This window comes from Hylobates moloch, unplaced genomic scaffold (assembly GCF_009828535.3).
Source record: "Hylobates moloch isolate HMO894 unplaced genomic scaffold, HMol_V3 SCAFFOLD_16, whole genome shotgun sequence".
NCBI classification, from domain to species: Eukaryota; Metazoa; Chordata; class Mammalia; order Primates; family Hylobatidae; genus Hylobates; species Hylobates moloch.
Window position 1 is genome coordinate 55,766,789 of NW_026652291.1, and position 12,196 is coordinate 55,778,984.

Consider the following 12,196-nt stretch of genomic DNA (forward strand, 5'->3'; position numbering starts at 1 on the left):
AGTTGCGCTCATGTTCCCCAGGCTGAAGTGCAATGGCACAATCTCAGCTCACTGCAACCTCTGCCTCTCAGGTCCAAGCAATTCTCCTGCCTCAGCCTCCCAAGTAGCTGGGATTACAGGCATGTGCCACAGCTAAGTTTTGTATTTTTAGTAGCGACAGGGTTTCATCATGTTGGTCAGGCTGGTCTCGAACTCCTGACCTCAGGTGATCCGCCCTCCTCAGCCTCCCAAAGTGCTGGGATTACAGGCGTGAGCCACCACGCCCGGTCTCTTGCTGTAAATTTTTTTAAAAATGTAATGAAGCAATTATTTCCACAAAACAAGCATAAAACAGAAGTAATATCTCGAAGAAGAGAAGGTGAGATGACCAAAGGAGGTAAAACATAAGCTGCCGGAGTTCAGGAAAGAAGCGAATGAAAAAGAAAAAATAAAATCATTACACAGTGTATATGCAAACCAAATCATCGTGTTGTACACTTTGAATATATACAATATTTATTTGTCAATTAAATATTTTAAAAGTTAAAAAGAGCTGGGCGCAGTGGCTCATGCCTATAATCCCAGCACTTTGGGAGGCCAAAGTGGTAGGATCACTTGAACCCAGGAGTTCGAGACCAGCCTGGTCAACATGGTGAAACCCAAACTCTACTAAAAGTACAAAAATTAGCCGGGCGTGGTGGCGCACGCCTGTAGTCCCAGCTACTTGGAAGGCTGAGGCAGGAGAATCACTTGAACCCACGAGGCGGAGGTTGCAGTGAGCTGAGATCGTGCCACTGTACTCCAGCCTGGGCAACAGAGCAAAACTCCGTCTCAAAAAAAACAAAACAAAACTTATATCCAGATTAAAGGCCATTAATTGATTACTTTAAAACAGCTTAAATTAGATATTATGTAAATTCTGAAAAGTGTGACATAAATTCCCCCTGAAGAGAAAGGCTTTAACACTTATGTGAGATATTAATAGAAAAAGTCATATTCAGCCAGAACACACTAAAGGAAGGTTAAGGGCATTTTCCCCCAATATTTTACTATGAAAAATCTTAAAGAGCAGCTGAAATAACTTTACAGTAAACACCTATGTACCCACTCCCTAGATTCAGCATTACCATTTTATTTTGCTTCCCATATCATTCTGTCATCCCTCTATTCATCATTAATTCATCTTATTTTTTAATGCATTTCAAAGAAAATTAGACATCACTACATTTTTCCCTAAGTACTTTGGGATGCATATTATTAAACAGAATTTAATATTTGTTTATAGTTTTATGTAAGATTTATATACAATGAAATGTACACTCTAAATGTATATTTGCTGAGTTTGGACAAATGCATACATATGTATAACCCAAACCACTGGCAAAATATAGAACATTATCATTACCCCAAAAGATCCCCCATCCCTCTTCCCAGTTAGTCCACACTTCATGCCCTCACATGCACACTGTCACCATCTGATTTTTTTCTACCATAGATTAGCTTTGTTTGTTCAAGAATGTCATATAAATGGAATCATAGAATACATACTCTTTTGTGTATGGTTTATTTTGCCCAGCGTAATGTTTTTGAGATTCATGTTGTTTTATGTGTCAGTAGTCACTTTTTACTGCTGAGTTGTGGTCTGCTGTATAAATATACCACATGTATAAATATACCATTCTCATACTGATGGACACATTGACTATTTCCAGTTTGGGGCTATTATGAATAAAGCTGCTGTGAACATTTTGTGTAAGTCTTTTTATTAACATGTTGTCATTTTTCTGGGTCACAAGCAGGTATATTTAATTTTATAAGAAACTGCCAGACCTTTTCCCAAAAAAGTCATGCATTTTACATTCCCACCACAATATTTGAGGGTTCCAATTGCCCTACCTCACCGCCAATGTTTGGTGTTGTCTTTTTAGTTTTAGCCACTTTGGTGGGTGTATAAGCAGTTTTATTTTTCAGTTAAAATATTCTACCTTATTCTTGGCTACGGCAAGCTACCTCATGGCCCACACGGTCTCTAAGGAATAAGACCCCTGGACCACCAGCCACAGCAAAAACACAAGAGGAAGAGAGAGGCCCTCAGCTGCTGGGGAGTCCCTGACGTATCCAGTTCCCTACCACACTGAGAATCTCCCCTCCCCACAATTTCCATGCAGACCCCCTGAAAAGGGAAGGGCCTTGGAAGCCCCATCTTGTCATCCACTATCAATAAAGTCTCCTATGCTCAGCCAAAAAACGAAAAAAAAATTTTTTCCTAATTCTAAAAAGTGTTTGCAGATTATAAAAATTCACAGGCTGGGCCCGGTGGCTCATGCCTGTAATCCCAGCACTTTAGGAGGCTGAGGGGGGTGGATCACCTGAGGTCAGGAGTTCAAGACCAGCCTGGCCAACACGGTGAAACCTATCTCTACTAAAAACACAAAAAATTAGGGGGCCGTCCTAGCTGCCGTCGCCACTGCTGGGGCTCTATGGTCTCTCCCTAGAGCTTTGCCGTTGGAGGCAGCTGCTGCGGTGTTGCGAGTTTGACCAGCGTCGAGCAGCAGCAACGTGGAGGAATTCAACTCCGAAGACTTCTCCACGTTGGAGGAGGACGAGGACTACGTGCCGTTGGGTGGAGAGTATAGTGAAGATGACGTAAATGAATTAGTGAAGGAAGATGAAGTGGATGGTGAAGAGCAGACACAGAAAACCCAAGGGAAAAAGAGAAAGGCCCAGAGCATTCCAGCCAGGAAGAGAAGACAAGGTGGCCTCTCATTAGAATAAGAGGAAGAGGAGGATGCCAATTCAGAATCTGAGGGAAGCAGTAGTGAGGAGGAAGATGAAGCTGCAGAGCAGGAAAAAGGCATTGGATCAGAGGATGCCAGGAAAAAGAAGGAGGACGAACTGTGGGCCAGCTTCCTCAATGATGTGGGACCAAAATCAAAAGTGCCCTTAAGCACACAAGTTAAGAAAGGAGAGGAGACTGAAGAGACAAGTTCAAGTAAATTGTTGGTAAAAGCAGAAGAGCTAGAGAAACCTAAAGAAACAGAAAAAGTTAAAATCACCAAGGTGTTTGATTTTGCTGGAAGAAGTAAGGGTAACTAAGGAAGTGGATGCTACATCTAAAGAGGCCAAATCCTTCTTCAAGCAGAATGAGAAAGAAAAACCACAGGCTAATGTCCCTTCAGCTGTGCCATCACTCCCTGCCGGGTCAGGGAAGAAGAAATTTGATGCCTAGAGCTTGATCTGCTTTTTGTTTTTAAGTTCTAGTTCTGGTTCGATTTCAGAACCAGTCTGCAGGCAAGTCTGCATTGTCTCCTTAGAGAACTGGACAGTTCCACTGATCTGGATCCTTCCGCAGCAAGCTGACATTTTATTGAGGCTGATCAGCACTCCCGCCCGGAGTCTTGAAATTGTGGGTGTGTTTTTGCTGCCCATTGTTGAGTTATTCATGAACAGATAAGAAAACCATGTATATCCAAATTTTGTTACCACTAGATGTGATGAGTTTTTCTTTTTGATTTTTTGGGGATTCTTAGTTCTTTGTCAAACTCTTCAGATTAAAACTCTTCTTATAGCTAAAAAAAAAAAAAAAAAAATTCACATAAGATGGCCAGGCACGGTGGCTCACGCCTGTAATCCCAGCACTTTGGGAGGCTGAGGTGGGTGGATCACAAGGACCTTCTCTACTAAAAATATAAAAATTCGCTGGGCATGGCGGCAGATGCCTGTAGTCCCAGCTACTCAGGAGGCTGAGGCAGGAGAATCACTTGAACCTGGGAGGCAGAGGTTGCAGTGAGCCAAGACCATGCCATAGCATTCCAGCCTGGGTGACAGAGTGAGACTCCATCTCAAAAAAAAAAAAATTCACATAAGATGAAAAAAACAAAAAGACCATGAAAATCAAAGTGAAGAAAGAACAAGGGCCCATAAGTATGATGAAGCCAGGAAGCATTAGTAGAGAGAAATGAATGCATGAGATAAGGGGTTCATGATTCTTAAAGGCGCTTCACTTAATTAGACTCTGAGCTTCTTAGTGCCCTAAACAAAGAGAGAAACATGACTAGTTACAGGATGTATGCTCTCCTTAAGGTACAGCTGTTGTTGGGCTACAGTATTACTCAGTGTCTTCTGTAGGAGAACCAATAATCTGTGTCAGGACAACAGCTAATATGTTTTTACCTTAAGGACTCTGACACTGGGACTGTTGGTTCTCCTATAGAAGACACTGAGTAATACTGTAGCCCGAACTCTCATAATACCGTGATAAATACAACACTGAGTATCAAATTACCTTTTCAAATGTAACATCCCTCAATACAATCCAAAGGTATATAAGGGCTTATGACTCCAGAACAACCCCAAGGGATGAAGTACAGCAGAAAATACAAACATCACCTCTCGTAATGGAGCTAAGAGCATACAAATCACCTTTTCTAGTTTTTTTCTCTCCTCAATCTCTGCCTTATCCGAGTTGATCCCTTTAATTTGAAGAATTTAGTTGTATTAAATTCAAATTGTTTATATTTATTGAAACATTATTTTCTACTTTCTCCCCCCAAATTTTATAACATTTCCTTTGTTACATGTTTTTACAAGCGATCTCAAACTTTCTGTATATCTTACCTCCCTAACTAGAAACTCCTCAAGGGCAATGACAATTTATATATTTCAGTCAATAATAAATGTTAACTAAGAAATTGATGGTAGAGAAGAAAATATGACATAAACATAAGCGTTGTGATACTATCATGGGTAGCATAACATTCACATTAAAATAGAAAAATAGGGCCGGGTGCGGTGGCTCACGCCTGTAATCCCAGCACTTTGGGAGGCCGAGGAGGGCAGATCATGAGGTCAGGAGATCAAGACCATCCTGGCTAACACAGTGAAACCCTGTCTCTGCTACAACATACAAACAATTAGCCAGGTGTGGTGGCGGGCACCTGTAGTCCCAGCTACTCGGGAGGCTGAGGCAGGAGAATGGTGTGAACCTGGGAGGTGGAGCTTGCAGTGAGCTGAGATTGCGCCACTGCACTCCAGCCTGGGCGACAGAGCAAGACTCCATCTCAAAAAAAAGAAAAAAGAAAAATAGAACTCACGTTTTTATGATGCTACGGTACCACTTTTTTTTCTTTAAGAGAACGGTGTCTCACTCTGTCACCCAGGGTGGAGTACAGTGGCTCAATCAAAGCTCATTGCTACCTTAAACTCCTTGGCTCAAGCAGTCTTCTCAGCCTCCCAGTAGCTGGTGCTACAGGTGTGCGCCACCACACCAGCCTTAGGATACCACTTAAATACATGTAGAACACCCTAAATCTGTTATAGCAGACACCTATACATAAAACCAACTATAAATCATTATTTTGCATATCCAATTATCTTTTTGGTTCTTCTTTAATTGGGTCTTTAATTACTTCTTTCTCTTAAAAATTCTAAAAGGGAAAGTCTGTTTTATTATTTTAAAAATTATTCCATAATTACCTACAAGAATGTATAATATTGAGACCAGCATGGTGGCTCACACCTGTAATTCTAGCACTTTGTGAGGCTGATGCGGGTGGATCGCCTGAGGTCAGGAGTTCAAGACCAGCCTGGCCAACATGGTGAAACCCTGTCTCTACTAAAAATACAAAAATTAGCTGGGTGTGGTGGTAGGAGCCTGTAATCCAGCTACTCGGGAGGCTGAGGCAGGAGAATCACTTGAACTGGGAAGCGGAGGTTGCAGTGAGCTGAGATGGTGCCACTGCACTCCAGCCTGAGCAACAGAGTGAGACTTTGCTTAAAAAAAAAAAAAAAGTATAATATTGAATGGGTACCCATGCATTATTAAGTATTATATTACTAGCACCTCACTAGGGTAACAAAAGCTACCTGTGGTTGTGGCAGACACTGTGTGCTAACTGACCAGCCTACATTTCTAACACCCTTCTCCCTTGGCTGACTCTACTAAAGAAGTTATCAAAGTTAGAAACTCAATCTCCTAGATGCCTGTATGGCTTAGGGAGGTCACTTGACAGTCTTGGCCAATGGGCTACAAGTGGAAGTTTACTAGTACCCCTTATTTCACTTCCCCCATCTTCCGGCCTGACACCTAAATGTAAGACATCTGCTGGGCACAGTGGCTCATGCCTGTACTCCCATTACTTTGGGAGACCAAGGTAGAGGGTCGCTTGAGTCCAAGAGTTCTAGACCAGCCTGGGCAACATTGCAAGACCTTGTCTCTACAAAAATATTTTAAAATGAGCAGGACGTGGTGGCACACAACTATAGTCCCAGCTGCTCAGGAGAATTGCTTGAGCCCTGGAGATTGAGGCTGCAGTGAGCTGTGATCACACCATTACACTCCAGTCTGGGTGACAGAGCAAGACTGTATCTAAAAAAAAAAAAAAAAATCTGAAGGTGCCACAGCCATATTGCAACCATAGGTAGGACAAAGGCTTATAACTAGGGATGGGAGAATAGCAAGATTAGGAAGAGCCTGGGTCCATGATAGCATACCTGAGTCATTACAAGCTGTGGATTTCCTACTATGGTGGCCAGCATCTAAGATGGTCCCCTGTGACCCTCAACTGCTGATATTCACACCCTCACACCTTTCAGTAGCCCCCTCCCAAAATAAATCAGAGCTGGTCTGTATGATCAACAGAATAGAACAGGAATGAGGGTGTGTGCCTTTATTTTATTTTATTTTATTTTTGACACATGGTGCTGCTCTGTTAACCAGGCTGGAGTGCAGTGGCATGATCTCAACTCACTGTAGCCTTGACCTCTCAGGCTCAAGTGACCCTCCCACCCTAGCCTCCCAAGTAGCTAGGACCACAGGCTTGTGCCACCACAACTGGCTAATTTTTGAATTTTGGAGAGATGGGGTCTCCCTATGTTGCCCAGGTCTTGAACTCCTGGGCTCAAGCAATCCTCCTGCCTCGGCCTTCCAAAGTGCTGAGATTGCAGGCATGAGCTACCACGCTTGGCCAAGGGCGTGTGACTTCTGATGCTGGATTATAAAAGGCATTGCAGCTTCTGCTGTGCTCTCTTGGCTTGCTCACTCTGAGGAAAGCTAGCAGCCATCCTCTGAGGACAGTCAAGCAGTTCTGTACAGAGGCCTATGTGGAGAAAAACAGGCATCCTGCCATCAGTCAGCAGCAACTTGCCAATCATGAAAGTGAGCCACTGTCTGGTACGTACCTGTAGTCCCATCTACTCAGGAGGCTGAGGTGGGCAGATCACCTGAGCCTGGGAGGTGGAGGTTGCAGTGAACCGTGATTGCACCACTGCACTCCAGCCTGGGCTACAGTGTGAGACCCTGTCTCAAAAAGAGACAGAGAAAGAAAAGAAAGAAGAAAGAAAAGAAAAGAGAAAAGAAAAGGAAGGGAGAAAGGGAGGAAGGGAGGAAGGGAAGGAAGAGAAAGAAGCCACACTGTGGAAGTGGATCCTTCAGCCACAGTCAAGCCTTTGGATGACAGAAAGAAAAGAGAAAGGAAAAGGAAGGAAGGAAGGAAGGAAGGGAAGGAAGGAAGGGAGGGAGGGAGGGAGGGAGGGAAGGAGGGAGGGAGGAAGCGGGGGGAGGTCAGCCATTGTGGAAGTGGACCCTCCAGCCCCATTGAAGCCTTTGGATGACTACAGCCCTGACAGCTGATAGCAAGCCCAGCAGAGACCCCAAGACAGAATTACCTAGCCAAGATGCTCCTGAATTCTTGAGCTGTAGAAAACATGAGAGAGAAGAAATTATTATCGTTTAAGCCATGACATTTCGGGCATTAGATTATAAATATATCAGAATTTTTGTTATATGAGTTTATGCCAGTGTTGGGTAATTTTTTATTTGCAGCCACACAATCCTAACTGATAAACTACTCTGGAAAGTTGAGAAAAAAAAAAAAAAAAAGACAGCTATAAAAATTTTGTGTCTGACTAAAGGAGTTATTTAAAAAAAAATCTGTCTTTTGATCCATCTTAAAAACTGTAGCCAAGACAATATCTAATACAAAATGAGGTTTAATTTCTATACTAAGTTAAGAAGCAGAATGGGAAAAAAATGAACCACATCTCATGAAACCTAAACTCTAGCCTTAGCTCTATCATTATTTGCCTGTGACACTTGGCAAATCAACTTGCTGCAGATCCTTTTTTTTTTTTTTTTTTCATTTGAATGATGAGAGAACTAGACTAGATGATTTCTATAGCTCCCTTTAACTCCTAAATTCTGACCCTAAGAACTATGACATAATTGGTGCTATTTTTCAGGGCTCTTGATAATGTTTAAAGAGAAAAATTTGCCTATAAAATTAGCATAATAATACTCAATACTGGAAAAAATGCAAGGAGACTGGCACACACTGATGTTGGAACATAAACTGATTTAATCCCCTCAGAAAGGAATTTGGTATTATGTCAACAGTCTTTTTTCTTTTTCTTTTTCTTTTTCTTTTTTCTTTGAGACAGGGTGTCACTCTGTTGTCCACGCTGGGGTGCAGTGGCACAATCATGGCTCACTGCAGCCTTGACCTCCAAGGCTCAAGCAAGCCTGCCACCTCAGCCTCCTGGACAGCAGAGACTGTAGGCACAGGCACATTCCCCCCGACACCCAGATAATTTTTTTTTTTTTTGAGATGGAGTTTTGCTCTTGTTGCCCAGGCCAGAGTGCAATGGCATGATCTCGGCTCACTGCAACCTCCACCTCCTGGGTTCAAGCAATTCTCCTGCCTCAGCCTCTCAAGTAACTGGGATTATGGGCATGTGCCACCACGCCTGGCTAATTTTGCATTTTTAGTAGAGATGAGGTTTCACCATGTTGGTCAAGCTGGTCTTGAACTCCTGACCTCAAGTGATCCACCCGCCTCGGCCTCCCAAAGTGCTGGGGTTACAGGTGTGAGCCACCGTGCCCAGCCAGGATAATTCTTTGATGCTTTCTTGAGATGGGGGTCTCACTATGTGGCCCAGGCTGGTCTGAAACTCCTGAGCTCAAGTGATCCTCCTGCCTCAGCTTCCCAAAGTGCTGGGATTACAGGAATCAGCCACTGCACCCGGCTATCAGCCGTCTTTTTAAAGTCAATATCGTAATACAAAAGAATGGTATTGTAATCTTAAAGGTGGAACATATAGTATCATTACAAGTTACATTTCTAAAGAGTTTATAACATAGGGAAACACTTTCATGCTAAGAGAAAATTGAAAAAGAATAAAAATATCTATACTAGTAGTTTTCATTGGGTAGTGAATCCAGAGATTATTTTCTTCTCCACTCCAGTTGTTTTTATATTTTTCCAATTTTTCATAAAGACCATGGCTCACTTTTATAATTGTAAAGCCTTAATGTGAGGTTAGTTAGAGAAGTTAAAATTCAGACAGGAAAATTCAAGAGAATAAAAAAAATTAAGGAAAAAATTAAAGAGGATGACTATAGGTAGGCTAACTAAGCCCAGAGTCTACAGAGGGTATCTTGGGGGTTGGTCAGAAAAAGATGTTGGCAGTAAGATAGGTTAGTGAAAGGAGAGGCAGTTGGTGAGGCTATGACTTGGAAAATTGGATTAGGAAATAAGCAAACATACATGGCACAAACCCAAGAGGAATACAGTTTATAGAGTCCTAGAAATCAAGACCAAAGGGAAGTAAAAATAAAACATTCAACAGAATATATGAACATAGTGATCACCTAAATAACAGCTAGAATAGGAAGACTAGTGTAAATACCCTATATAGGCATTGGATAACACACGTTACACGTTGGAGTTAATCACTAGACCATGAAACCGCAAAAAATCAAGGAGTGGTTTTTTTTTACATGAAATGGAATATAAGCACTAGGTTATACATAATAGGAAATTAATATTGGAGCATAATGTTCGTTTTTCCCTCTGGTTAGAATTAATATGATAATGTCACTTCTGTGGTCAGTAAGCATAAGCGTTAAGAGGGGACTGAACGCCATGTCTGGCACTCACTTTCACTTTCTAGGAGCTGAGTAGTCAGGAGACCAACAGTGAGCATGGCCAATAACATCCCTAGCAAGTATATATGATTTCAAAATACAACAAAGGGGCTGTGTCAACTTGCTGAGGCTCTAGAAGGGAACTTCCTTCCCCCTGGGCTTTCTAGATTCAGGCGTTTTTCCCTCCATGTGTCTCCTCACCAAATTAAAATTAATTTGTACTTCAGTACAAAAACTGAATGGTTGAGTACCTTTAAGAAATGAGGCCGGGCGCAGTGGCTCATGTCTGTAATCCCAACACTTTGGGAGGCCGAGGTGGGTGGATCACGAGGTCAGGAGATTGAGACCATCCTGGCTAACATGGTGAAACCCTGTCTCTACTAAAAATACAAAAAATTAGCCAGGCGTGGTGGTGGCCGCCTGTAGTGCCAGCTACTCGGGAGGCTGAGGCAGAAGAATGGCATGAACCCGGAAGGCAGAGCTTGCAGTGAGCTGAGATCACGCCACTGCGCTCCAGCCTGGGAGACAGAGCAAGACTCCGTCTCAAAAAAAAAGAAAAAAGAAAAGAAAAGAAACAGTACTTATAAGAGTTGTTTCTGAAATTACAAATCAAGGTAACAGAGAAAAGTTCTGCCTTAGATATCTGTACTGATTGTAACCTGGAGACAAAGCAAATCCAAAACAAACTTATCATTAGCTTAGCATGCCAGTAGACTTCCTTATACCCAGTATGGGGCTCCATAACATGGGAAATGAATTATTCTTGTCTGACTGATCCTCTGGTTGTTGGTTTTTCTCCAGCCTCTATAAGCATTCCTTTGAGTAGTTCTTGCCACCCTGTCCTATTCTTTCTTCAGGGGACAATTTATCCACATTCATGGCAATGTACTGAAGAAATATATATTGAGCACTAACTATGAACCAGGCACCAGGACACACCAAGAACACATTGTTCATGATGCAGAGAAAAACACTTGCATAACAACAATATATTGTGGTACGTGTTCTACTAAAGATTAATGTGAATTTCCAGGAAAGCAGAAAGAAGGGAATGACACATCTGAGAAGTCTTCATAAAAGTATATTGCTAAAGGATGACCAAAATGTTCAAAGGTGAAAATGACAATTTCAGGCAAAGGGAACAAATGATGCAAAGGCATGTAACTACAACACAGCATAGCATGTCTAGAAAAGGACAAGAAGTTTGGTGTGGAGCAATTAGGGGAGTGCAAGGAAATGCAAAGATACACAGCTGGAGATAAAGTGGGTGCTGTGGAAAGTCTTCTAAGCCCTGCTAATGAGTTTCAGCTTTATTCACTATGCATTGAAAGCCATTGAAAGGGGTTAAGCAAGAAAGAGACATGATCATATTTGTATTTTATTTATGTTTTTTCTTTTTCTTTTTTTTTTTTTTTTGAGACGGAGTCTCACTCTGTCGCCAGGCTGGAATGCAGTGGCACAATCTCGGCTCACTGCAACCTCCGACTCCCGGTTGAAGGTATTCTCCTGCCTCAGGCTCACTAGTAGCTGGCATTACAGGCACGCACCACCACACTCAACTGATTTTTGTATTTTAGTAGAGACGGGGTTTTACCACGTTTGCCAGGATGGTCTCAATCTTCTGACCTCGTGATCTGCCCACCTCGGCCTCCCAAAGTGCTGGGATTACAGGCGTGAGCCACTGCGCCTGGCTCATATTTTTTTTTTTTTTTTGAATTTTTTCTGAGACGGAGTCTCGCTGTATCACCCGAGCTGGAGTGCAGTGGCTCAGTCTCAGCTCACTGCAAGCTCTGCCTCCCGGGTTCCCGCCATTCTCCTACCTCAGCCTCCTGAGTAGCTGGGACTACAGGCGCCCGCCACCACGCCCAGCTAGTTTTTTGTATGTTTAGTAGAGATGGGGTTTCACCGTGTTAGCCAAGATGGTCGATCTCCTGACCTCATGATCCGCCCGCCTCGGCCTCCCAAAGCGCTGGGATTACAGGCGTGAGCCACTGCGCCTGGCCCCATATTTGTATTTTAAAATGACCCCTTTGGTAACCGTGTGGATATTTCCCCGCCAAGACTTAAGCAGGTAAGATGCATTTCAGTAATCCAGGTGAGAAGTGATAGGAGCCTAAACTAAGAGAGTGGCAGTAGGAGACGAAGAGGAAAGACATTCAAGAGGCAGAATTTATCAGATCTATGAGCAAAAGAATGTAGGAGGTAAAGAGAGGGAACAGTCAAAGTCCAAAGTTTTGAGTATAGTCAGCTAGTTGGACATTGATACCAATAAATAAAAAAAAAGAATATGAGACA

At 42.6% G+C, this 12,196-nt stretch overlaps 1 pseudogene; it reads left to right on the forward strand.

The window, feature by feature from the left end:
- The first annotated feature begins 363 nt into the window (after positions 1-363).
- LOC116484683 (craniofacial development protein 1-like) lies at positions 364-3,208 on the forward strand (annotated as a pseudogene).
- Positions 3,209-12,196: the final 8,988 nt, after the last annotated feature.